At 45.1% G+C, this 26,949-nt stretch overlaps 1 long non-coding RNA gene across 3 annotated transcripts; it reads left to right on the top strand.

The window, feature by feature from the left end:
• The first annotated feature begins 19,501 nt into the window (after positions 1–19,501).
• LOC120643965 lies at positions 19,502–22,736 on the top strand. 3 transcript variants are annotated; one of them, XR_005663258.1, is made up of 6 exons: positions 19,502–19,699; positions 19,773–19,985; positions 20,895–20,984; positions 21,155–21,760; positions 22,005–22,073; positions 22,277–22,736. It is a non-coding gene; the product is annotated as an uncharacterized LOC120643965 (long non-coding RNA). The 3 variants fall into 3 exon arrangements; XR_005663259.1 differs by adding an exon at positions 21,862–21,904 and having other exon boundaries at positions 19,697–19,985; XR_005663257.1 differs by having other exon boundaries at positions 19,697–19,985.
• Positions 22,737–26,949: the final 4,213 nt, after the last annotated feature.

Consider the following 26,949-nt stretch of genomic DNA (forward strand, 5'->3'; position numbering starts at 1 on the left):
GTGTACTCACGTTTCTCAGTGGATACGATACCCTGGAATACTCCTGGGTGAAATCTACAGCGGTATCCGTGCGCTTGCGGATTTCATTCATCACGTTACAAAATACCAACACCAAGGCATCAAACTAGTCATCATTGCACTCCAAAATGCACTCCTCATTGATGTCATTGTAAGATTGACCATCATCACCATTGCCTTGTTACCCATCCTGATCACCGTCCTGCCTTTCCCTGCGGTTGGGCCCTTCTTGATGATCAGCGACCAATTCACCCCTTTCGTCAGGCCCTTCCTCTCCGTGCTTATTCCAACAAGAGTAATTTGGTAGAAATCCACGAACGATCAAGTGCGCATATACTACTTCAAAGTAAGCTTTTTTCTTATCATTTCTGCAATCGAGGCACGGACAGTAGATTGTTGTTTTAGACCCCGCTTCCATGTCAGCCCTTGCAATCTCCATGAAAAACTTCAACCCTCTCAAGTACTGCGGACAACAATGGCTAGGAAGGCCCATCCAACTTTTATTCTCCATCTACATCCGCAAGAACACAAGATTTTTCAACAATTAATTGAAGAGGAGGGGGAGGAGAGGAAGGATAGGGAATGGGGGAGAAAAGACAAGGGAGAGGGGAACAATTTGGAGCACTAACCTTGTACGACCTCAAAATCGCCCAAAATGGCCGCCGCCGCCCGCAACCGCTGCCTACTAGGAATTGCCTGCCCGACCAGCGGCTGCCAGAGGGGAAATACTAGATCAGGCTCAAAAGTGACTGGCATCAATTAGACCTGTCACCTGTGTACTCTACAAAGGTGACGGGCTTCATGAAAGGCCGTCACCTATACTTACGAGGGCAACGCCCGTCACCTATGACATGATTACAGGTGACGGGCTCCACATATCGCCCGTCACCTGTAATATAGGTGATGGGCTTCATGAGCCGTGTCACCTTTCCTATGTCAAAGGTGATGGGCCACTTTTTCCGAGGGCCCTAAGAGAATAAAAGGTGACGCGCTTCATCTGTGCGCGTCACCTTTCATATTAGGGTGACGTGCAACAAAGCCATGTCACCTTTGTGCGCGTCACTATAGGACAGATCTTACACAATGTTTACATCCAGTACTATCCCACTAAAATTAGAACACCAAATTAATCAAGAACTTCTAATCAAATTCATCACCAAATTAAAAATGGCTACAAACCAAAGAAAACGCGACCAAAAGAACTCACATTGCGATCCGGACACCGATAAAAGTTGTGGTCTTGGTTGGAACCCTCCTTCTTCACTCTATACTCCAACACAGTCTTCTTCATACACTCGCGGCACACAATGAGAGGGAGGTCCGGTCTCAGTCGCTCACGAACCCCACGCGAGGCCAAGGACCTGGAAGCAGTCGACATCTACTCTATACTCATTTTGATCAACTACTATAGGCTTTCTTCTTCTACATTTGCAAACTATCAAGTGAGTTTGAGCTCAAATGGCGTATAAATAAAACAAATCCACCATTAATTAATCCCAATTTAAAAAAACCTCAATTTTCTCCTTTTCTAAACCATAAAATGAGCAATACTAGCAATGAAAGGTGGATACTCATTTTGATCAACTACTATAATCTTTCTTCTTCTACCTATGCAAACTATCAAGTGAGTTTGAGCTCAAATGGCGTATGAATAAAAAAATGCCACCATATTCCCAATAGGCAAAACCTCAAATTTCTCTATTAGTTTCTAAACCATGAAATGAGCTATATTAGCAATGAAACATGATAGGATGAAGTTGCTAACCTTTAGAACCTTACAATGGATGAAGGAATGAAGTTTTCACAAATCCCCCCAAGCATGTACTCCTTCCACGAGCAAGAACAGAGAGCAAGTAAGAAAAGAGAGCCTGGGCTAGGGTCTTTAATCTCGGTTGGAGGGCCGCTGGCATTGGAGCCACCAACCGGGCCTAAAGGCCCCTGGCACAACGGCCAGGGACGTACGGTGATAAGTCCTTATCTGTACAGACAAGGACAGTTTCAAGGAGCACAGCACCATGACGCCAGTAGGTGTTCTGATTACTATATCGCCCCCATGTCTATCAAAAAGAAATTACATGTCCTGTCATATTTTTGGAAAAGAGTCTTGATGTGTTAAGATTTAAATACCGCATTTCTTAAAAAAATGAAAACAACTCAACTACCAAAAGAAATTCTGAGTGTATACAGCTTATATCAGAAAGTCATTGTAGAATGTAAGCCCCATATCGATCATTGACAAGGATTTTCTTTTTCTTCTTATTTGCAGACAAAATAAGTAAGAAGTTAGAATATGCATGTCTCAATGAATTAAATTTGTTTTGTTTTGTTTTGTTTTGGAATACTACAGAGACAGAATAGTGATTTAGCGAGCCGGCTCAACCTTGGACCGCGGCAAGTGGCCATCTGGTTTCAAAACAGAAGAGCTCGGTAGTGCATATCATAGACCCTTTTTCTCATTGATAATGCATATCTTGGTATCTAGTAAAAGCTAGGGTACTCCCTCCATCTTAGAATAAGTGTTGCTATGGTATTCGTGTCGGTCAAACCTTTTTAAGTTTTTCTAGGTTTATAGAAAATATTAGCAATATTTGTATCTCCAAATAAGTTTATTATAAAAATATATTCAATGATCTATCTAATGATACTAATTATGTATTATAAATATTAATATTTTCTTGTATATATTTTGTCAAAGTTAAAAGTGGTTGACTCTCTGGGAAGCGAGAATGATATTTATTTTGAGACGGAAGGAGAGTGTGTGTGTCTATATATATATATATATATATATATATATATATATATATATATATATATATATATATATATATATATATATATATATATATATATATATATATATTCCTTTAGCCGGCTACAGAATAAATAATTCTGTAGCCAGGTTCAATCCCCCAATTCTATCATCATCCGCGCACCGCACACGGCTCCAGCATTACGGCTCGGCTCTCTCGTCGAGCCCCCACCCCCTTGACGGCTCACCCCCACCGATCCCTAATTGTATCCACAGTAACACCGCTATCTGATTCTCCGCCGGGCAGGAAGCACGATGCGCAACCCACCGGATGTTAGATATAATGGGTTTGGCCCATTAATATTTAATAAATCAATAAAACTCTATGGTCATTAAATGGCTGGTTATTTTGAGCCGTGACAATATTGCACATTAAATGGCCGGTTAATTTGAGAAATTGAGCCGTGGCGTGGCTGGTGGATGGTGGACGGACGTGGCTTTATTTTTGCCATTTGCTCACCTTGAGTTGGGAGTTACCAAAATTAGTGGCAATCAAAGGTTTGATGATGGGAGTTTCTTGTCTTCTCCCTTACTCTACCGGCACTTCATTGCACGACTAGAGGCCCATGGCCTTCCGCCTCCAGCAGCACGACTCCTCGCTTTCCTCCCTTCTTTGATATAAATCGAAGAGGGTTCCTTTAGTTCAAACTCTCTCTGGCAATCACCACAATCCAGCAGCACTTTGAGTTCTTCCCGTTCCGTCTCTTGCGTGCACACGAGATGGAAGAGTAGGCCTTCGGAACGTCTCCGTCCGCTGGGTTCACCTGCTCGGGTGAGGACGGCAATCACGTTTTTGGGGAGTGTCGACGGTGGCACGACTACTCGCTTCCGTTCCTGTTCCCGACGTTGGCGGCTTTCGTTCCTGTTCCTGCCGGCACGACATCGAGCGGACGATCGGCACTGCAACATATCTGCACGGCATCGAGCGGGATGACTACATCAACAAAGCACCATGTCGCTTTCGGGTGCTTCCGGCACTGCCACTGGGTATGCTGATCTTATTCTCAAAATTGCAATCTTTGTGATTAGCGTAAACACTATGATTGACATGCTTTATTTGAGAGATTCTACATGTCATGCATTGCTGGTTAGCACTAGTTTCATATTCATGATGTCTTTAATGATGAATTTGTTTGATAAGCACATATATGATATCATATTCATGTATTTCTTGCTTGCGTCATATTTATAGAATAAATTAAACATGAAATTGCCTAGATTTCTAACACCGGAGACACCGCCGATCTGCCATTGGTGCCTGAGATCCCCTGATTGCCGCAGCTTCTTCAATGGCTTGCCAATTTCACCGGACAAAACCCCAATTCGTCCCCCACCATCTACTCCCCGTAGGAACATCTCATCGTTGCCGCTGGAGACGCCCCAATCCTCCCCGGCGCCGACGCTGGTGAATTCCAACTGCATCCCTGCAGTGCGCCCCCACCATCGCCACGCTGGACTGTGCAATTCGTCTAGAGATTGCACCAACGTGCCTGCTACAGCTCTTGTTGTTTTGGGTGACCCGCCGATCCAAATCCAAGCCATCAGAGGGAACCTGAGGTAAGCATTCACGTAATTGAGCCTCCCTCATTCAATCTGACCAATGAGGCCCCTTGTTTTGGGATTTTCACCATCCATGAGTAGTTCTGAGGGTTACAATCCAACATTTTTAATTCTCTCATTAGTCGTGTATCATCCTGGATTTATTTTTGGTTCACACGTTCTGTCAATGATTGATCAATCTTATAGGAAAAATGCCAGCCTGCATATTTCATAATCATTCGTATAATTTACTACTTTTTGAGTTCTCGTAAATTAGCGCATAATTTACTATGCTTCCAATTCTGGTTAGTAGCTGACTGTTTACCTGCATATAGGGTTCTCTGTTGGACAAAATCAGCAGTTGCAGTTATCTTTGGACCTAAATGTTTCAGCAAACTCACGGACTCATGCTGATTAGTTATCAGGAACTTTCTTTGTACTGAACCATATTAAAAAAATCCATCTAGACTAGCAGACAATTCCATTATCTCCGTTTCCTCTTTAGTATTTTACCTCATTTGCTAATTTATTTTCATATGTTCTTGCAATACCATAGCACACAATACTTTGTAATTTTACTATATGTTCATCGACCCTTCACATTAGTAAACACATCACATAGTAAATTTTCTAAATTATTTTTTGCTGGCAATTTTAGTAAGTTTAACATACCTCTGAGCTGTAAGTAAATTATTGATGACCACTAATTTTTCAGTAAATTCTTAATGAACTGCGATACTTTTTTACGCTAATGGTGCTTTCCTGTTTCATGACCTGAGTAGTTGTTTATGTTCTTTTTTGAAGCAGATGAGACCCCCACAGCAAATGCAAGGGAGATTAAAATCATTCTCGGTAGAAACCACACAAGGGATTTGGTCCATCGATGTAAGTTCCATCACTGGTGCTGGAAAGCCACCCGCCGATGCTACTCGACAGCCACAACCATCAACGAGACCTCAACCACAAGTTCCTCGTGATGCTAATATGGTGAAAACCAAGACCATGCCCCCTACCAGGAGTGTGCATCAATCTCAAGAGCAGGACTACATTAGGCAATCAAGTTGCAAAGTTGGGTTTATGATACCAGATATATTTTATTTATCCCAACAAATGTGACCCATGCAGAACCTGTTTCTGTTGATGTGTGTTTGTTTGTGATGTTCCAATTATCTTAATTAATGTAATTAGTTCATGGTAATTTGTTTGCGGCTTTGCGCTTAATCTAAGTTCTTTGTAACCTTTTGTTGCAAAATAGTGGCAACTCCCTATTCTGATTATGGCCTCGATTCACTTGAAATATCGTAACTATTTCATAGTAAATTGCCTCCTCATTATAGTAACTAAATTCATGACTGCTTGACTACAAATTGTGGTAACTCCTGTTCTAATTATCCTCTTTAGCCATTTGAATTATCATGATTATATTATGGTAACTTTGTCTCATCAAAACTATACAGTTAACTGGTCTTCACATTCCTATAATCGGTTCCTCGGTAGTCAGTACATAATGACTCAAAATTGTGGTAACATCCCATTCTAATTTATCATCTGAAGTAATTCAAATTCTTGCAAGCCATAACCATTTCATGGTACGTTTGATGCCAAATTGTGTTAAACACCCCATCCTAATTACCATCTCAAGCCATTCGAATATTTGAAATTATTTTATCGTAAATTATCAGCTGTTGATTACGACATTTTCGTCCAAAACTTTTGCAGTAAACCATCATATTAGTTCTGGTACAATATCCAAGTCATCATTGTAATTCTGGTATATTGGATTATAGTAAACTAGGCATTACTCCATATATTGGATTATAATAATCAAGTATAGTAACTTTTTTGCGAGTATCAAGTATAGTAACTTGATTACTCTATATTGGCAAACTTCTGTGCTAAATCTGGTAAATTGATGGCTCGAACTCACAAGCTTCATCCTTGTTTTCAATATGTTTTTTTTCTTTACCGTAGTACACACACATTGTTTCCACCTAGCTAGAAAAAAAAAGACCACATGTATCAGTTTTTATACACAAACCTACAGCGTATGAATAATTACCAAGGTTTGCATGCAAAAGCACAATGGAGAACTTCATAAAAAATACTGTAAATCTGTAACCATTGTTTATTCTCTACGGATTAAGCAAACCTAGCTTGTTCTTGTATTCTCGTAACTCATACACATCTGCTTGCATGCAAATATTTTGGATGGACGCTGATTACGACCAGGCCATAAATGACTGACGCGCCCAGAATCACAATGACCAATCAAAGTGCATCAGTACGATTTAATTTCAGTAAATGACCATGCCAACCGGCCGGTAACAACGGCTCGGCTTCAGCTCGTAGTGCAAGAGCCGTGCGGGATGGTGGCGGAGGCGCCGATGGTGGGAAGCGGGACACAACCTTTTTGACCAGTTCTAATGTGACACGTGGTTCTATGGCCGGCTACACGAGTTTTTTCTACACTCGCGTGTAACTACTCTCATTATTAGTATATCATCGTATGTATGTCCGCATACTCATTTATTACTTTGAGTACGTTCGTATACTTATTCTAAGATATTTCAAAGGTATATACATAAAAAATTTCAAAAGAAACTCTATTTTTTAAATATACTATGATTATACCTTTGTATTAGTATATAAAATAAGTATGTCCATATACTCCATGTATGGTCACATACCCAACATATATATCATCATAGATATTCTAGTATAAACATATACTCCACGTACATTCTCTCTGTTGGATCAGATTTGTCATGTATCATGAGATACACACATGGGAGTAGCTACAAGTGAGTGTAGAAAGGAAATATATATATATATATATATATATATATATATATATATATATATATATATATATAGGATGAGTTTTTTCTACACTCGTGTGTTCGTGTGTAGCTACTCTCATCATCAATATACCACTGTGTGTATGTCGGCATACTCATTTATCACTTTGAATATGTTCATATAGTTATTTTAAGATACTTCAAAGGTATATACATGAAAAATTTTAAAAGCAGCACTATTTTTTAAATATACTATAATTATACCATAGTATTAGTATATAAAATTAGTATGTCCATATACTCTATGTATGGTCACATACCTAACATATATATCATCATAGATATTCTAGTATGAACACATACTCTGCGTACATACTTTTTGTTGGAGCAGATACGTCATGTATCGTGAGATACACACATGAGAGTAGCTACAAGCAAGTTTAGAAAAGAATTTTCCTATATATATATATATATATATATATGGGTACAGTACCCGACCATTCCGTCCTACGACAGCCCACGCGAGCCGCCGAGTACCGTCGCACCCCCGGCCGGTTTTTCCGAGTCACGTCGCACCCCCCGGTTTTTTTATTTTGGGAAACCACCGAGTCCCGTCCGCGAGAAACCTTTGCAGCCCGGTCACATTGCCGTCGAGGAGGAGCCGCCGGAGCGAGAACCGCGGCCGGTGAAGCAGGGCCACCGACGGATCGAGCAGGCGGGAGGAGCCCTGCGCGGCTGCGCCTTCATCGATCACGACACCGCCCCGACCGCACACCCGCTCAGCCGAGCCCATGGAGGGCACCGCGAGTCCGCGACACAGCCCGTCCGCGCGTCGCCAGCTTCATCCACGCGCGTGACCCGCGCAGGTGGCTGCCTCCCGTACGAGAAGCTAGCCGCCTGGGCCGTCTCGAGCAGCACGAGAGGAGGCTGAGCGAGCTGCAGGGGCGAGCCGCCGGGGCCGCGTGAGACTGGGTGAGCAGACGTCGTGGCCGTGGCCGTCTCATGATCAAGGTCCGTCTTTGTTCCACAAAATCAGCGCCCTGGGTGTTGATTACGTACTGCCCTTGTTACATTGTTCATCTTAACAAATCTCTGCTCATCTAGCCTAGTTTGAGACATGAGATTAGACCAGCTTTGCGTTGGTGCTTGTTATTTTCCTGATTCAAATTATATACACCTTCCTTTTAACAGAAATTGTACATGTCTAATACGATCTGATATCTCTAGCTGGCCGATGTTTGAATTTGAATTGCAATGAATTTGGGTGACAATTGAATTGACTGGAACTACTAGTGATGACAAGAGGTATGGTAAAATCGATCTGTTACCCTCCCTGCTAGCTTAAGCCTGATGCAAGCACGTCCTCTTCTCCTTGTTTCTTTGTCTGAACCCATGGTGAAGCCCTCATCCGCTACTGGCTCTGACATGGACAAAGCCTGTACAACACCCTTTGTCAATCTGCTGATCCTCAGGACCATCTTTCCAGCAAAACTTTCAGACAGTTTTGCAAATTCCTGCCTGCTACTTAATTTATTTTGGCCCCATTGTCATCAATCTGTCTTCAGTTCCCATTCTATTTGTTTTGGCTCTTGCATTAGATGCGTTCTGCAAGCTGTTGTCTTCTTGAGATTAATTCTTTATAGATTGATAGTTTAAGTTTGGAACTCAAGGGTTGATCAAATTGTCAATTCCATTATTTGCTAAATGAACTAGCCTTTGGTTATTTTCCTGAAATTATGTCATTATATCTTTTAAATTGTGTATATTGACCTTTAGGCTTACGGTTTTTGTGTTGGATCTGTGCAACTCATAATTCATGATTAGCTATATTAATTGATGGCTTAATGTTTAAAAAATTGATGGCTTAATGCGGTGCACAATTGATCTAGTACTGTTCAGCTTTTACTAATATAGGCGTGGACCAGTTACCTTGACATGTTGATCTGATTTGCTAATCCAATTTTGGTGGTAGGTGAAGACATGGATTGTGGTAGGTGAAGACATGGATTGGTCGGATTGCCTGATATGAGTTAATATATTTGGATCAATATACTTTTTTAATTATTCCAGATGTTCTAAAGATTTTGCCTCTCTATACATTGCGGTACAAGAGTCATGATACAATGATCAATGTCTTGTTCTATCGGAAATGCATATGGTATGCCGTATGCCTGATTGGCGTCGTGTTTAATCCCTGAATCGAGTTGCTGCCTCTGCAGTGATGACGGGATCAGTCCTGCTGCCATCCTGTCGAGCCCATTCAAGCGACAAGACGGAGGCGACGAGCAGGACAACAATATGACGTGAATCCTCCATCCTCTGCTAGCTCCGGCCCAAACACAGAGCATCCTTCGTACAGACCATTTGCATGTTTTTTTTCTTTCCTTAATTTGTATGGCAAACACTGGCTAGATTCTAGATTCAACTTCAAGGCATTCAAGGCACATATATCTCATTACAAAATCTTTGATTACAAATACCAAAGTGCCAGATTTTTTCCGAGACGAGGCTCACCAAAGTGCCAGATTCAAATACAAAACAAACGCACGCAGCTCATGTGTTATGTCAGTCTTTAGATTATTCTCTTTTACTCCGATTGATGTAGCATTTACGTCATGATAGGTTCCCACTGTCCGTTTCTGTCCAGCGAGGTGTAATGTCGGGTAGACTCCAAAGAGGGACGGCAAGATAAAACGCGTCCCGTGCGTGGGACTTCGTGGGACGGAAAAAAAAAACTAGTCGCGCGCGTGTGGCAACGGATGGAAAAAACCGTACGCTCGCTCATGCAGGGAAAACCGGCGTTAGGGACGCGTCCGCATGCGCCTCGGGAGGCAGGCACGGTAGGTGAGGTTGGGTCGGGTACCGAATAATATTCCATACTCAAGGTACTCGATAGAAGTCATATATATATATATAGTAGTACTAGTATTGTACAATGGGTATTCAGTACATGAGCCCATCCGCCGAAGCCGACCCGCGCCGAGCACAGACTCAGATTCGGTGACATGCCTATGGCATGTCAAGCTATGACATAGCATGAATCTTGGCCTTTGAAAACGAATCCAAAGGCTTCTGTGCCGCCCGCCCGCTGGACTCGGTTTTCACGGAGAAAATTGTGTTTTTAGGACTCCAAACAACCAGGGGCGGAGCCAGGAAGTTGATTTTTTCATTATTAGGAGGGCAATCATACAAATTTATATAAAAGTTAATCAAAATTTAAATTTCTAATGTAAATTTGGGGACGGGGGCCAGGCCCCTGTCCGCCCCCACCCCCCATCTCCGCGCCTGCAAACAACGTGCTTCGCTATTATAGGACTTTAAACATCGACTTCGCTAAAACAACCTATGAAACATTAGCTATACATGGTATTTGGTCCTTTTAATCAATTTGTTGCCCACAAATACATGTATTTGGAGACCGTATGACCATTTTGCCCTTCTGATTTGAAAGGGCTACTGCTCGTTCACCGTGCCCAGGAACAGCACACGGCCGTAGCCATGGGGCCGTCGTGGTGCCGGAGCCTTCGCCTCCTCTTCGCTGCCGCGCTGCACTCGACGCCGCTGTCGACCGAGCCATCCGCGGCCGCAGCGCTGCTCGCCCGCATGTGCGACCCGCGCCGCGCCATGCTACAGCGACGACGCGGCGCCGTTGGTTCGTGATTTCTTGGACGCCGAGTCCCTGGCGTGACATGTAAAACGGCATGCAGTCTCGCCTGTATCTTGTTCCTGCTTATGGAGGCCCGATCGACGCCGACGCCAGCATAACAATAACAGGGATGCTGTTCCCACTGCTTTGTTTCTTGCTGGCTGGGCTCCGGCCATGGCTGCTACCGCCGCCGGACAAGAGAAGAGAACAAGGAGAGCCGGAACACCTGTCAAAAAAGTGAAACAAATTCCCAGAAGCGATCCATGGCGGGGTCGGGAGGGGAGGCATCCACGGCGGCGTCGCGAATCGCGATCGTCGGGAGAAGAAACGTCGGAGGAACAGGTCATGTACGGTTTAGGCATAAGAGCAAAAGGGTCATACGGTCTCCAAATACACTACGGGACTGTGCTATTTGCCGTGTGCTAAGCACACACGGCAAAGGCCGGTTTATACTCGGCAAAGTGTTTGCCGAGTGTAACACACGGCAAACAGCTCACGGCAAACAACGGCTGGCAAAGAGCTAGTTTGCCGTGTGCTACATCTCGGACACACGGCAAACACTTTGCCGTGTGCAATATTGGGCTCACGGCAAAATAAAGTGCACTATCAAACACCCCGTGGAACAGCCTGTTTGCCATGTGCCGTAACGGCTTGGCACACGACAAACACAGACCCTTTGCCGTGTGCCCTGTTCTAGGCACACGGCAAACAATGCCAACTTTGCCGTGTGCCACGTGGACAGACACACGGCAAAGAATGGTAACTTTGCCGTGTGCCTTGCCATAGCACACGGCAAAAAATGGCGGCAAACGGCAAAATTAATTTTTAGATTCATTTTTTTGTTTAATCACAAATATTTCAGATTCCAATCAAATTAACATCGCAGCCAATTCATATATATTGCATCAAATGTCACGATCATTTCATATATCACAATTTGCATCACATTCAATCCATAGAAGTCCAAATGCAAATATAGCAAATATCGCAATGCATACAAGCCCAAATGTAGTCGATACAAGTCCATACAAGCACTGATAGTTCATACATGTCCATACAAGCACAAGTTCAAACGATAGTCTATATAAATAGTGCATGTCCATACAAGCACAACTCACGACTACGGCGGTGGCGGCGGGTGCTGCGACCATGAAGGGTTTTGCTGGAACTGCTGCATGTAAGTCACCCAATGAGGAGGCGGCCACACATTCTGAGGCATCGGCGAAGGGGACATTTCTGTTGTCCCATCATTTGATGCCGCCGATTGAGGCTGCAAATTCAAAGTCATTAATTTGAAGTCTTTGTTTCCAAGACATTGTTTCTAAGTCTTTGTTTCTAAGGCATTGTTTCTAAGTCATGATAGAGTTGTCTATTAGTCAAATAACGATAAATGAAATTAGAAGGTTGTGAAATCGCTCACAGTAGTAGGGGTAGCTGCACGCAGAGCGAGGGATATTAGTCTGAGTGAATTGCGGTGGCGAAAGACCCATTTGCGAGCCCAGAGTCTGCATGAACTGAAAAGCCAGGGCCAGCTGCATCTGATTCTGCTGGGAGGCTTCCTGTGTCTGCCGAAGGTCTTGCTGCATCCTCTCCCGCTCGGCCGCCCACGCCTGCTGCTGTGCCTGCTGCTATGCCGCCCACGCATGCTGCTGTGCTAGGAGCTGTGCTTCAAAGTCCCGTTGCGCATCTGGGCCTACAAAATTAGATTGCATGGTTAGAGTACCAAGAAACATATGGTAAAATTAATAAACCTTTGCTGTAACAGAAATAACCTTCAGAGCCTCCATCTGGATCTCCGTAGTGCTTTGACGTGGGCGTATGGCCGGACTAGAGCTGGTGCTCCTGGCTCGAATCTGCGCGAGAGTAGGAGTACTGGTGGTGTCAATCAAGCTGTCTCCAATCCAGTACCGGCCATGCTTCTTCCCTCCTCCCACCCTCATCACGACTTCTACATCAATGGGCTCCGTGCTCGGATCAAAGTCCAGCCCATTCACCTCCGTTGCCATCGAGTTGTACTCACCGAGGTGACTGTGGACAGTCGCGTGGCTGTACGCTTCTGGGGGGTCCACCGGGTTGTAGTTGACATCTGATGTCGCCTTCCCTTTGGGGGCCAAAGCCCACTCCTTGATCGGGGGGCAAGGCTCGCCTCCATGTGAGGCCGACTGTGAAAAAAGAAAGATGAATACAAATTGTGTAAGGTTGAGCGTTAAAATGAAGAAATGAATTCACTTACCCATCTGGCCGTGTACTGTCATAGGTGACTGTTGGCCTGATGGTGCGGTGCACCTGGCATCATCAAACGCCGCTACCGGCAAGACTCGTGCATCTCCACCCAACCTTCCGCATACCACCTGTCGATTATCATGTCCCAGCACTGTTCATTCCCGGCTAACCACCAAGGAATCACCTGCAGGTCATACATGACATATAAGAAGATCAACTGTAGCGTACTTCATTTTAGTAAAAATCAATATTAATAATATTGTATATTTACCCTCATATATTGTTCCCGAGTTAGCCTGAGGTTTCGCATAGCCCCTTTGTTGGTCTTCACTTTTTCGATGCGACGTTTGTAATCACAGTTGGCCTGGATGCGCGCCTCGTAGAGCATATCCGCCACCAGCTTGTGACAGGCCGTGTTTGCCACCTCGCATGCCACGGTCATCATTCCCTCCTCGCACCTGTAGAAATCCTGCACATGATGATGAACGAAGCCATTATATCAAGAATGTCCAATTAATGAGATGTATTGACAATTATAGCGCATACAAGACTTACCCACAGTTCCTGCAACACCCGCTCTGCTTTGCTGCCTTCCCGGTCCGGTCTATCGATGGCTTGGATGTAGTGCTCCCAAGCCGACGCCGGCTGAAGACGGCCGTCAATCTCAATGCATCCAGGGTAGTGGTCCTTGCAAAGCAGGCCCAGAATGTCATTGGGGATGCATTTGTGAACACCTAGAACGACGATTACAAAATTCCTGCTAAAAATATTTGTGTAAAATTGGAATTGAAATATATAAGTACGAAACGTAATGAAATAGGCTAAATTTACTTACCTTTTACCGTCCGGCCGAATAATCGGCCGTTGCTCGAGCGGTATAGGTCGGTTCGGGAGACGAGCGGGGCCTTGCATCCAGACGGCAGGTATGTCTCCTGCCACCCCTCCCTGGTCGTCGTCCTCCTCACTAGAGGCCTCCTCCTCCTCCTCCTGGTCCTGCTCCTGCTGCTGCTGGTCCTCCTGCTGGTCCTGCTCCTGGTCCTCCTCCTCCTGCTCCTGCTGGTCCTGCTCCTGCTCCTCGTCGTCCTCATGGGAGGGTGACCTCGCGCGAGGCCCCTCGTCCTCCTGCTACTCTTGCCGCTCCTCGTCGTCTGTGACGTGCCGGCGTCCTCATCTAGTGGAGGCACCGACGAACTTGCCTCACCCCTCCTCCTCCTCGTCCTCCCTCCAGCCATCTGGGAGGACTCACCTCTCCCAGCAACTCTGCGCAGCACAGCCTCCAACGACTGCATCATACCTCCGCCGTGCCCCACCATCTTTGATCTATCACCTGAAATTAAAAGGGGCAAACCAATCAGAACAATATTTAGAAATTAATTAATGCAAGTAGTACAAAAATAAACATAATCCGAACATGTATTACAAATTAATTGTTGCAAGTAGTAAAAAACAAACATAATTAGAACAAGTGAAAAATTGATATAATTGTTGCAAATACGGATCTTACATGTATTAGAAATACTCTTCAAGATCGGGATTAGCAGGATCGTAAGTCTCATCATCTCTATCACGTCCGTCGATATCATCAACGGCGTGCTCCAAAGGAGGAACGCTTTCATCATCACTGTCATTGCCTAAACGTAATCGCTCAAGTAATTCCAAGTCCTTTGCATTATGAACCTCATCCCCGGCATCCTCGTGAACAAAACTTTCATTGTCTGCTTCCATTCCGATTGCTTCGGTTAAATCTATTTGGAAACTCCCTTGTAGCCCATATTCTTGAAAGAACTCTCCTGTATATGTGTTTGGGTCTATGTTGTAATCTTCATTGTTCGGGACAGGTAGTTTACCATGAGGGGACACCTTATACACAATATCCCAACCCTTGAGACGATTGTCGGTTTGGCACGGGTATGACAGATAATAAACTTGTGTTGCCTGTTGAGCTACAACATACACATCGTCTCCTGGGTACATGGATGACCGCTGAATTTCGACTAGCCCAATATTCGGGGTACGTCTCACAGCTTGAGGATCAAACCAATGACATTTGAATATGACAGGTTTCAGAGGTACGGACCCATGAAATGACAATTCGTATATTTCTTCAAGTGTTCCGTAGTACTCGAGCCCATCATCTCCTGGCGTGAAAACTCCGGTATTTGTTGTTCTTCGATTGGGCCGAATCTGATCGTGCTTTTGTTGTATGAAATCGATATCCATTCACGTCATAAGCTCCAAATGACTTGACCCTATAGGCACAGCCATTGGCAACCTGCCGCAACTCGGCACTCATCGACGCATCGTTTTGTGCCTGCAAGTTTGTCATATTATTCGCACGTACGAGCAACTTGTAATGTCATATACTACAAATGAGCAGAATTGGACATTACCTTCTTTTTGAACCAAGAAATGAAATCAGGACTTCCATTTCCCGCGCCCTATCTAAGTAGGGTCTTAGTTTCATGGAGGCTAGGCACCCTTGATCGTGCCAGAATTGCATATGAAATTCTCTAATCAAAAGACGAATGATAGGGTTGGATGCAGAAAAGGGAAATGACTTGAGAACTAAATGAATGCTGAGAACTTACTCTATGTAGGGCAAAACTTCGGAAAGATTGGTCAACACATATAGCATGATAGAACTCCACTCTTGAATATCCAAGGTCTTGATGGTTGCAGCACTTGCACTTCTGAGTTGGCCTCGGAAAAGACTCAGGGTGGAGTTAGATTCCGCAGTATTGTAACAAGGGAGTGGATTGTGGACGCTAGGAAGGTTGTCAGCATAGTATTTTGATGTGAAGTTTGATACCTCCTCCAGAATATATGCCTCTGCGATGGAAGCTTCAATTTTGCATTTATTTTTACATTTAGTTCTAAGTATCTTTTGACATCTCTCAATTGAATCAATTGAATAGTACCAACGGTGCTGCACGGGCCCACCCATTCATGCCTCGTTTGGGAGGTGCAAAATCATATGCTGCATCGGATTGAAGAAGCCGGATGGGAAAATCTTCTCCAACTTACAGAGCAACACATGCGCCATTCTTTCCATTGCTTCAACTACTTTTAGAGATAACTCCTTAGCACAAAGTTGGCGGAAGAAAAAGCTCAACTCTGCCAGCACTTGCCAGATTTGATCAGGGAGGTACACGGCGCTCGCGGCGCCACGGAGAGGCGGCTTGGCGTGGCGGAGGCTCAGCAAGGCGGCGGCAAGGTGAGCGTGGCGGCTCGGCGAGGCGGCACGGCGAGACGCCGCCACGGCGCGCGCGTCGGGTCGGCGGCACGGCGATGCAGGGGCTCGGCGAGGCGGCACGGCTAGGCGGCGGCACGGCGAGGCGAGGCGGCGGCAAGGCGAGGAGGCGGCTCGTCGAGAAAAGTATGTGTGCAAGGGGCCGGGGCGAGAGCCGTTGCGGCTAAGTGTGGGCCGCCCTTTTGCCGTGTGCCCAGATCCAGGGCACACAGCAAACAACGTCTTTGTCGTGTGCCCCGATCCAAGGCACACGGCAAAGAGACTGTTTGCCATGTGCCACGATCCAAGCCACACGACAAACAAGTTTCTGTTAAATTTAAATTTCACCCAACTAATTCGTTTTCAAAAATTGTTTTATCAAATTAAATTGAATGACCAATCAAAAAACATTGCCAAATACAGTAAACAACTCATGTTTTATGATTCTAACAAAAAAAAAACTATTATTTCATGCGTTTCAAATTGTATCAAACAAATCGTTTCCATATCGTGTTTAAACAAATTTGATTTAACAAAAATTACTGTTTTTGTCTCCCAAAGTGCATAAACATTATGATTTTGATGATTCTTTGAGAAAAAAACATTATTTCATGTGGTTATAGCTCAATTTCAATGTATGTTGACATGATATGGTTTAATTGCAAAAAAAATGAAAATTAATAAATGGATCTGAAAAAATCCCAAATTTTGGCAATCAAGAATCTAAGTACGATATTACGTATATAAAATTTTTGGAATTGAAAAATGGATTGGACCATCACTCTGGCTCAAAATATGAAAGATTTCTTCTCGAGTTCACGAATCTTCTTTGGATATGCTTCTATTACTAAGGACCATACGTCTAACATTTGCGAAACCTACTCAATTTTTTACCATAGCATAAGCATAGGAAATTATTGAATCATGAAATTTTTTAGAATTTTTAGACCTCATATGCTATTTATAAAATTTTAAAATGGTCCAGCCTCATGTTACCAGGCATGGTTCGAGAAAAAGGATTCTCGATATTGCATCCGATTTGATGGATACGACCTCGGAATGGACTCAACGACATGAATTTGATTTTTGGATGAATTTTACTACATTTGTCAAATCAATTCCAGTTCAAATTGGACTTAATTCTAAGAAATGTGTTTAATGAAATTAAATGACTAAATATAGCAAATAGATTTTAAAAAATGCCAAATGTTAATATCAAGTCCCATATAAAATATATGTATTCCTGAAAAATTTGGGAGTGATAATTTAATTTTTTGTCCAATACTTTGCCGTGTGCTTAGGCTCTGGCACTCGGCAAACAAAAAAAAACCCACGGCAAAATTTTGAATTTGCCGTGTGCCAGCCCACGGCACACGGCGAAACTGGCGACCCATTACGGTTTCAAAAAATTTGTCGTGTGCCAAATATTTGCCGTGTGTTTTGTCCGTTAGCACACGGCAAAGACGTGAACCCGTTACTGTTTGAAAAATTTTGCCGTGTGGTTATTGTTTGCCGTGTGTCTCGTTCTGCTGCACATGCCAAAAGAGTCCTTTGCCGTGTGCCTGTTGTTTGCCGTGAGCTTCATTTGAGGCACACGGCTAAAGGGTCCTTTGCCGTGTGTCCGAGTTTTGGCTCACGGCAAACAATTGGGCACACGGCAAATATTCAGTTTCCCGTAGTGATACATGTATTTGTGGGCAACAAATTGATTAAAAGGACCAAATGTCATGTATAGCAAACAATAAATATTTCAAAGGTCGTTTTAGCAAAGTCGATATTTGGAGTCTTATAATAGCGAAGAACATTTTTTGGAGTCCTAAAAAACGCAATTTTCTCGTTTTCACGCTGCCCGTGCCCAAGCTCCCTCCGTTTCACGCCGTCTCGCGCCCAAATCGACCGGAGCTCCTCGCCGCTCACCAATTCCACCCCGCGCTCGCCCAATCGACCGGAGGGTCATGCCGCCGCCGCCGCTGCCGCCGGAGGCTGCTGGCCGCTGCTGCAGACGCCGGACTCGTCGCCGGGCCACGCAGCGGTCGTGCTGATCGGGGACGCCGCCGCCAGCCGGAAAGGCGAGGAGGAGGGTTGGACCACGATCCAGCAGCTCGCGAGGAACCGCCGCGCGGCGGGGCGGCAGGCCTGCCGCCTGCCTTCCGCGGTGGAGGCGGGCGGCCACCCAGCGCGTGGAGGAGGGAGGCCGCCAGGATGCTAGGCAGAGAAGGCCCCTGCTATCTGCACTTCTGCAGTTATGGGCTCAACGATGATGTAGCTTCATGTAACATCCTTATAGACATATGTATGCAGTATGCTCTTCAGCAATTTACTGAAGGAACACCGCGTGCCCCTTTCTGTTAGAAAAATCGGTGTGCCCCTTCTCTATCATTTTTCTCATAATGTGGCAAACCTGGGGTGAAAAGAGATGAACAGAATTCTGCTACACTGCATTATCAACCTACACTCAGTACTCAACCAAAACATCAGTGTCAATTAAAACATGGTTGCTTTTACAGATTCTCTCGCATGTCCACATTCCAATATGTTGTTCTGACAATCTCACAAAAATGGGGTCCAAAGAAAATTGGTCAAAATCCCGCAACCTACACGCTTCGACCTCTGCTGAAAACTCACTGATAGAATCATCGGAAGTTTGGACTGAATACAAGGAACACGAGAACTTATTGGCGCTTAACACCATTCTCCGACTGCCACTGCTGATCAGACGCTTCTCGTCTCTTCTCCGACGACTCCCCGAGAAGAGTTCTCACGGCGGCGGATAGAGGACGCCCGTGCCTGTCTGCCTTGCCCGACTTGTCCTCGTCGTTGTCCTTCCACCCGGTGCTCGGCGCGAAGAGCAACCAACTTTACCTCGCCGTCATCCTTCCACCCGGCGCTAGGCGCGAAGAGCGACAGCAGCCTGACCACGCGCCCCTGACGCTGCCGCCCACCGTACTCCTGCCGTGGACGGCCCCCTCCTTGACGCGCACAGACGCCACCACCCTGGGCCCGGCCGCAATCAGCATGACCCGCATGGCCCGGCGACGCCACCACCCTGGTCCCGGCCGCAATCAGCATGACCCGCATGGCCCAGCGACGAGTCCGGCGTCTGCAGCAGCAGCCAGCGGCCTCCTGGCGACGGCGGCACGCCTCTCCGGTCGATTTGGCGAGCGCGAGTTGGGGGATTGGAGCGAGCGTGGGGTGGGAATGGGATTGGCGAGCGGCGAGGAGCTCCGGTCGATTTGGGCGCGAGACGGCATGAAACGGAGGGAGCTTGGGCGCGAGCAGTGTGAAAACGGAGTCCAGCGGGCGGCCGGCACAGGAGCCTTTGGATTTATTTTCAAAGGTCAAGATTCAAGCTATGTCACGGCTTGCGAATCTGAGTCCGCCGAGCACACGCACCATCCGTCCATCCCCGTCCGTTTTTTTCCCTCACCTGGTGGCCGGTTGGTTTTTTCTTCCCAGGTCGTTTCCAGATCCACCTCTCCTGGTTGGTTTTTCAATTTCTCGTGAATCCAGCTCTCGCCGTCGACCTTCCGGCGAGGCCCTGCGCCGCTGAAGATCTCCACGCCGTTCACCGTTCAGCGGTAGGGTGAGACCCTGCGTCGCCATCGACCCTCTTTTTCACGCGTGCCGCCCGTCGAGCTGCAGCGCCAGGTGCAGTATCATTTGCCGCTGCTCCGCGTCCTCGACTCGTCCGCCTCTGGCCGCCGTGGAGAGACCCTCCTTCTGGTATGTAGTTGTATCCCATTCACTGCTTCCTTCGATTCCCTTTGTGCGTTGATTGGTATATTGATTTATCTGAGATGGATGGTGTGATTTGGTCATTAATTATTTGTCAAGGGGCATAACTATAGATTTATTTGGTGATTAGCCTGAACCTCTTTGCTGTTCATGAACCAATTTCTATCTGGAACTCTACTTTCAGAAACTGTAAGTATTAATCTTTATCCTACCAAACATATACTGCGTAAGTTGAACCTTACAGTATCTTAAAGATTGATCGTGGTTGTGTGGATGAAAAGAACTCAGGTTTAGCAAATATTTATTTTTAAGATTATCATAAAAATTGATTATAGTTTGCAAAAGAAGATTAAAGCTGCTTTTTTGGAGAGTTTCACTGTTGACCTCCATGGATCTACGCACCTCTTATATGTATTCAATATTGCCAATGAATTTCTGTTATTGCCAATTAGTAGTGCTGATTAGAAAATATGATGCCGGAGGCAGACTGAACCTTTATTCAAATGATACATCATGCTTCTTCGTTACAGTTATGTCGCTGCATTCATGTGTCATGCAACTAATCATTTTAGGATTATCAATATGAGTGGAAGCATACCCTTGATTTCCTGAGTTAGCTCTATAAACGATGGAGGTTTTTTCTTCTTGACAAGGGCACATGCAGCTTTGAGCTCTTTTGTAACATTGGAGACTATTCATGAACTTTGCACATGCAGAAATGGGCTTACTTGACTAGTAAAGCCAGCTTGTGTTTATAACTTTATATCCATACAAAAGATACTGAATTCCCTGATCTATACAGCACGCTATTAGCTTGTATTTACCTATGCTCATACCAATGCCATCACTGTTGTTTCTCAGATGTTGGAAATACTCATTGGCTCAGATGTGCTGCAGGTGCCAGGACCATGGACATGAGGACATGGACAGCTGGTGTATGATTACAGAGTTGGTATATGATTACTGAGACGAGCCTTGCACAAAGAGGTCAGTGGAACTGGCTTCTCCGATTGTTTGCAAGTGACTATCCTCTCCTAACCATGATGATTCCACTATCCCATCTTTGTTGCTTGTGTTGCTTAATTTTCTGAATGTACCTGAAATATGGATTTCTTGTTGACTCTATAGCCTCATATCCTTTCCGTTGGCTCTGCAAGGCTGATGGATAATGGATGACCGGATTGATCCTACTGCTGAGTGCTGACAGCCATTTTAACCAACAGGAAGCGAAAAACGGACAATGAACCTCTGCTGGCTCTGACCTGACATCACCGTGTGGAGTATCCTCTCTACATGTCTTGAGCTTCAGGACCATCGTCTCGCGAAACTTCCATGACCTGTCTAATGTGCATGTCGTCTAAATTGATAGTGTTAACAAGTTTTAGCTGCAGGCTGGCTAATGTGCACGTCGTCTTAATTTGACATCATTAAAAAGTTTTATCTGTCGCTGTTAGTCTCGTTGCTTTCAGAAGAAACAGTTTGGACTATTCTTTTTTTAATGAACTTATACTCTATAAATTAATTAGTTGTTTACTTTTAGTCTGTGCCTGCACATTTACTTGTTGATACGTTTGTTAATATCCGCTGATATATTCCATCATGAGGCCATTACTGCTGCTATATCTGCAGAACTTTTTGAAGCATCAGCATTAATTATTGTCACATTCCTTTATTATCAGGTACATCGAACAGAATGGGCTGAATGCTTATTTGAACAAGTACAGAATTAAGCTTGACCCTCAGCTTGAAGCTCTTGTTTGAAGGTACAATATACCAATATATCATGGCTCACCAGGCCTTTGATGCAAGATAATTATTTATGTGAAGTACATTCACATCCTTTTTTTGGATGCATGCATAGCAGGAAATCGTGGCCGAAGTTTATTAACGCGGATAACCAACACCTAGTATCTCCTGAGATGTGACCTAATGGCTCTTGCATTTCAGATTTACTTACCTAGGATAGGTAGTTCTTGCCTCTAGCTTGATTTCTTTGTTTATCTGTAGGCCATAGATTTCCTCGACAAGCTTCCGCGTTATGATCACCAGGACAGGCTTACTGCACGTGAAGCAATGGTAAGTGTCTTTATGCTAATTTTGGTCTGTGACAACTCAATTGAAACTGCATGCCTGCACGCTAGTCTAAACATTCATGTCATATATGTCTCTGTTGTTGTGGAAATAGAATTTTTAGCCTGAAAGCTTGCCACAACTTTGTGCAGAGCGTGACTTGCACCAAGCAAAATCTAACAGACTCCATTGCTATTATTATTTTGCAGATGCCATGAAGAAAATCCAGGCATTCGCTCAAAATGCTCTCGCGTTGGCGTGTCCCATTGTCACTACAATCAGCATTCGGGGTCATCTGAATTCCCACGTGGTGGTGCTCACACAGCAGCGTACGATTTGTCAAAAGGACGAGCTTGCATTCTATTCCTTTCCTCTGATTGCAAGGATGTAACTCCCCCGGCGTAGATAGCATATTGTACTGTCCTGTTTTCATATGTTTTTTTTACTCATCATACAACAAATAGGTCGATTTTGATGTGAGTACCAGAAAAGAACTTTGGTTAATGCTCTTGGATGATATGTCCATGAAGCTTTCATACACTTGTCTCCTGCACTGAAGAGCATTCTCTGCATCAGCTTTTACTTTTACCATGGAGATGAAACTACTACTGGAGGGAGCATTATACTTGTGTGAACCTGGTATCCAATACAAGAGTGTTTTGTTGCTTATACTTGTGATAATATGGTATTATCATGCATTTTCTTTTCTCTTCTCTTAGCGGCGCTAATGAAGATAGTGATGAGAGGCCTAACTACTGTACAGTCTGTACTGAAGATAGTGCTGAAGTCCAGCTGCTGCACAGTCTATACTAAAGACTGATGAGAGGCCAAACATGCTTCATTGCTTTCTATTTCTTTTCAAATTAAAAGGAAATAACACGCACAACATATTTCATATGGGAGCAATGGGAGCTTGTAACTATCATAAATAGTCTATACATGTACATCAAGGTAAAATATCTTTATATACTACTCAGCACTGCACAACAAAATCCAAAAAAAAAAAAGACCTCCCAATTGTTTGGATGTAATCGAGCATATCCATTGCTACTTTGCCTTCTTTGTACAAGGAGTCCATCGACGTCGAGAAAGTCTGAAGCAATATCTCCAACCACAACAGCCCTCATGTCCAGTCCTTGGCCATCACTACATCCATAGATGATGGATTCAAAGGTCATGAAGCGTTGATCTGCATCAAGAATCTAACTATTTCTTGGAGCCGCCGGCTTCACCCTGGGCTTGGTACTCGCCACTCATCGCGACGCGCGAGCTTGGCAGCAAGCCCGCTGCTGAAATCTGTGAAGTGCACGCCGTCCCAGCTGATCACCTTTGCCTCCAGCGGACATAGAGTCATAGATCACCACATCCTGGCTTCCCTGGCTTGAATTTGTTCGGAGGCCCGCCGGTGCCGCAGCCACCATGAACGGCCACTCAATCTCTAAAGTCTGAATAACAACTAAAACATTAGCCAACTCTGGCACAATATCAAGAATATAAGGTCTGAAGAACAACTAAAACACAATATCACCATGGGTTCAGACAAAGAAACAAGGAGAAGAGGACGTGCTTGCATCAGGCTTAAGCTAGCAGGGAGGGTAACAGATCGATTTTACCATACCTCTTGTCATCACTAGTAGTTCCAGTCAGTTCAATTGTCACCCAAATTCATTGCAATTCAAATTCAAACATCGGCCAGCTAGAGATATCAGATCGTATTAGACATGTACAATTTCTGTTAAAAGGAAGGTGTATATAATTTGAATCAGGAAAATAACAAGCACCAACGCAAAGCTGGTCTAATCTCATGTCTCAAACTAGGCTAGATGAGCAGAGATTTGTTAAGATGAACAATGTAACAAGGGCAGTACGTAATCAACACCCAGGGCGCTGATTTTGTGGAACAAAGACGGACCTTGATCATGAGACGGCCACGGCCACGACGTCTGCTCACCCAGTCTCACGCGGCCCCGGCGGCTCGCCCCTGCAGCTCGCTCAGCCTCCTCTCGTGCTGCTCGAGACGGCCCAGGCGGCTAGCTTCTCGTGCGGGAGGCAGCCACCTGCGCGGGTCACGCGCGTGGATGAAGCTGGCGACGCGCGGACGGGCTGTGTCGCGGACTCGCGGTGCCCTCCATGGGCTGGGCTGAGCGGGTGTGCGGTCGGGGCGGTGTCGTGATCGATGAAGGCGCAGCCGCGCAGGGCTCCTCCCGCCTGCTCGATCCGTCGGTTGCCCTGCTTCACCGGCCGCGGTTCTCGCTCCGGTGGCTCCTCCTCGACGGCAATGTGACCGGGCTGCAAAGGTTTCTCGCGGACGGGACTCGGTGGTTTCCCAAAAGAAAAAAACCGGGGGGGGGGGGGGGGGGGGGGGGCGTGCGACGTGACTCGGAAAAACCGGCCGGGGGGTGCGACGGGACTCGGCGGCTCGCGTGGGCTGTCGTGGGACGGGATGGTCGGGTACTGAATATTCAGTTTCTGGGTACCCATTAGCAAAGTCATATATATATATATGAGAAAAAATTTATACACTTGCTGGTAGCTATTATTATGTGTGTATCTCATGATACATGACGTATCTGCTCCAACAAAAAATATGTACGCAGAGTATGTGTTCATACTAGAATATCTATGATGATATATATGTTGGGTATGTGACCATACATAGAGTATATGGACATACTAATACTAAGGTATAATTATAGTATATTTAGAAAATAGTGCTGCTTTTAAATTTTTTCATGTATATACCTTTGAAGTATTTTAAAATAAGTATATGAATATACTCAAAGTGATAAATGAGTATGCCGACATACACATAGTGGTATATTGATGATGAGAGTAACTACACACGAGTGTAAAAAAAAACTCATCCTATATATATACATATGTGTGTGTGTGTGTATATATATGTGTGTGTGTGTGTGTCAGTGTGTGTGTATACATACATATGTGTATACATATATATATACATATATAATTCCTTTCTACACTCGCTTGTTGCTACTCTCATGTGTGTATCTCATGATACATGACGAATCTGATCCAACAGAGAGAATGTACGTGGAGTATATGTTCATACTAGAATATCTATGATGATATATATATATTGGGTATGTGACCACACATAGAGTATATGGACATACTTATTTTATATACTAATACAAAGGTATAATCATAGTATATTTAAAAAATAGTGTTGTTTTTGAAATTTTTTATGTATATACCTTTAAAGTATCTTAGAATAAGTATATGAACGTACTCAAAGTTATAAATGAGTATGCGTACATATATATGATGATATACTGATAATGAGAGTAGCTACACGCGAGTGTAGAAAAAACTCGTGTAGCCGGCCATAGAATAGTTATTCTATAACCAGCCCACGTGTCACATTAGAACTAGTCAAAAAGGCTGTGTCCCGCTTCCCACCATCGGCGCCTCCGCCGCCATCCCGCACGGCTCTTGCACTACGAGCTGAAGCCGAGCCGTTGTTACCGGCCGGTTGGCATGGTCATTTACTGAAATTAAATCGTACTGATGCACTTTGATTGGTCATTGTGATTCTGGGCGCGTCAGTCATTTATGGCCTGGTCGTAATCAGCGTCCATCCAAAATATTTGCATGCAAGCAGATGTGTATGAGTTACGAGAATACAAGAACAAGCTAGGTTTGCTTAATCCGTAGAGAATAAACAATGGTTACAGATTTACAGTATTTTTTATGAAGTTCTCCATTGTGCTTTTGCATGCAAACCTTGGTAATTATTCATACGCTGTAGTTTTGTGTATAAAAACTGATACATGTGGTCTTTTTTTTTTGGCAACATATGGGGTGCAAACTTGGTTCCTATACAAGCTATGCAAACTATAGATCTGTACTCTAAGATTCTAATCCAACAGCTAGAGAGGAAGGTGGGTTCTATTAGCGCTTAAGCCCCCCCCCCCCCCCCATCCTCTCCTAATCTTTCGTTTGTGCAAAAAAGACCCTGGGCGCAGGTTGTCTGTTCGGTTCCATACTCCTCGATCGCGACCCAGGCCAGGCGCCGCGCGATAGAAAACGCCGCCGCCCCTGCAGCTGGAGCCGGCCGCCGCCCGAAGCCCATGCCGCTGAAGACGCGCCGCGTGATCCGCGACCAGGACGAGGGGGCCGTCGGGGTGGCGATGTTCCACGCCAGCGAGCCCTCCTTGGCGATTGCGGCACTGCCATTGCCGCCGGCATCGGCGTTCAAGACGCCGTCAGACCCATAATTCTTTGTCCAATGCTTTGGCCACGTGGGGAAACCGCAGGTTGTGATCTTTGGTTTGTGGATTTAGCTCTTGAAAGCAGCAGCTGGTTGTTTGATTTCTGAAATCCTAATGAATTGAGTAGTTCAAAGGGCACGTAGTGTGTGTAGTTGTAGCAATTTCTCTAGATAACAAAGGGAACAATATTCAGTTGGCCATGCTGATCTGGGCGGTCATCATCATCAGATAATCTCAGGCGCAGGGGCGGTGGTCTGGGCGGTGTCAGGTGCAGGGCCGACCACTTTCTGCAGGGCGCGATCTCCTCAGGCGCAGGGGCGGTGGGGGTCTCGCTAGCGCTGCAGCGATCGTCAGGTGGAGGGCAACGTATGACGGTCTCCTTCTGCAGGGGCGCAAGGGCGGTTTCCTCAAGTGGAGGGGCGGCGGCGTCAGGCGATGGGGCGGCGACGGCAACGGCAGGAACGATCGGAGCGAACCGATCGCAGGGAGGAAACGAACCGGTGCGCTGGACCTAAGGGTTTTTTTTTGCACAAACAAAAGATTAGAAGAGGATTAGTGGGGGGTTTAAGTGCTAAAAGAGCCCACCTTCATCTCTATCTCTAGCCATTGGATTGGAATCCTGGGATTCTGATCGTTGGTTTGCATAG

Source organism: Panicum virgatum, chromosome 8K, assembly GCF_016808335.1.
Source record: "Panicum virgatum strain AP13 chromosome 8K, P.virgatum_v5, whole genome shotgun sequence".
Taxonomy (NCBI): Eukaryota; Viridiplantae; Streptophyta; class Magnoliopsida; order Poales; family Poaceae; genus Panicum; species Panicum virgatum.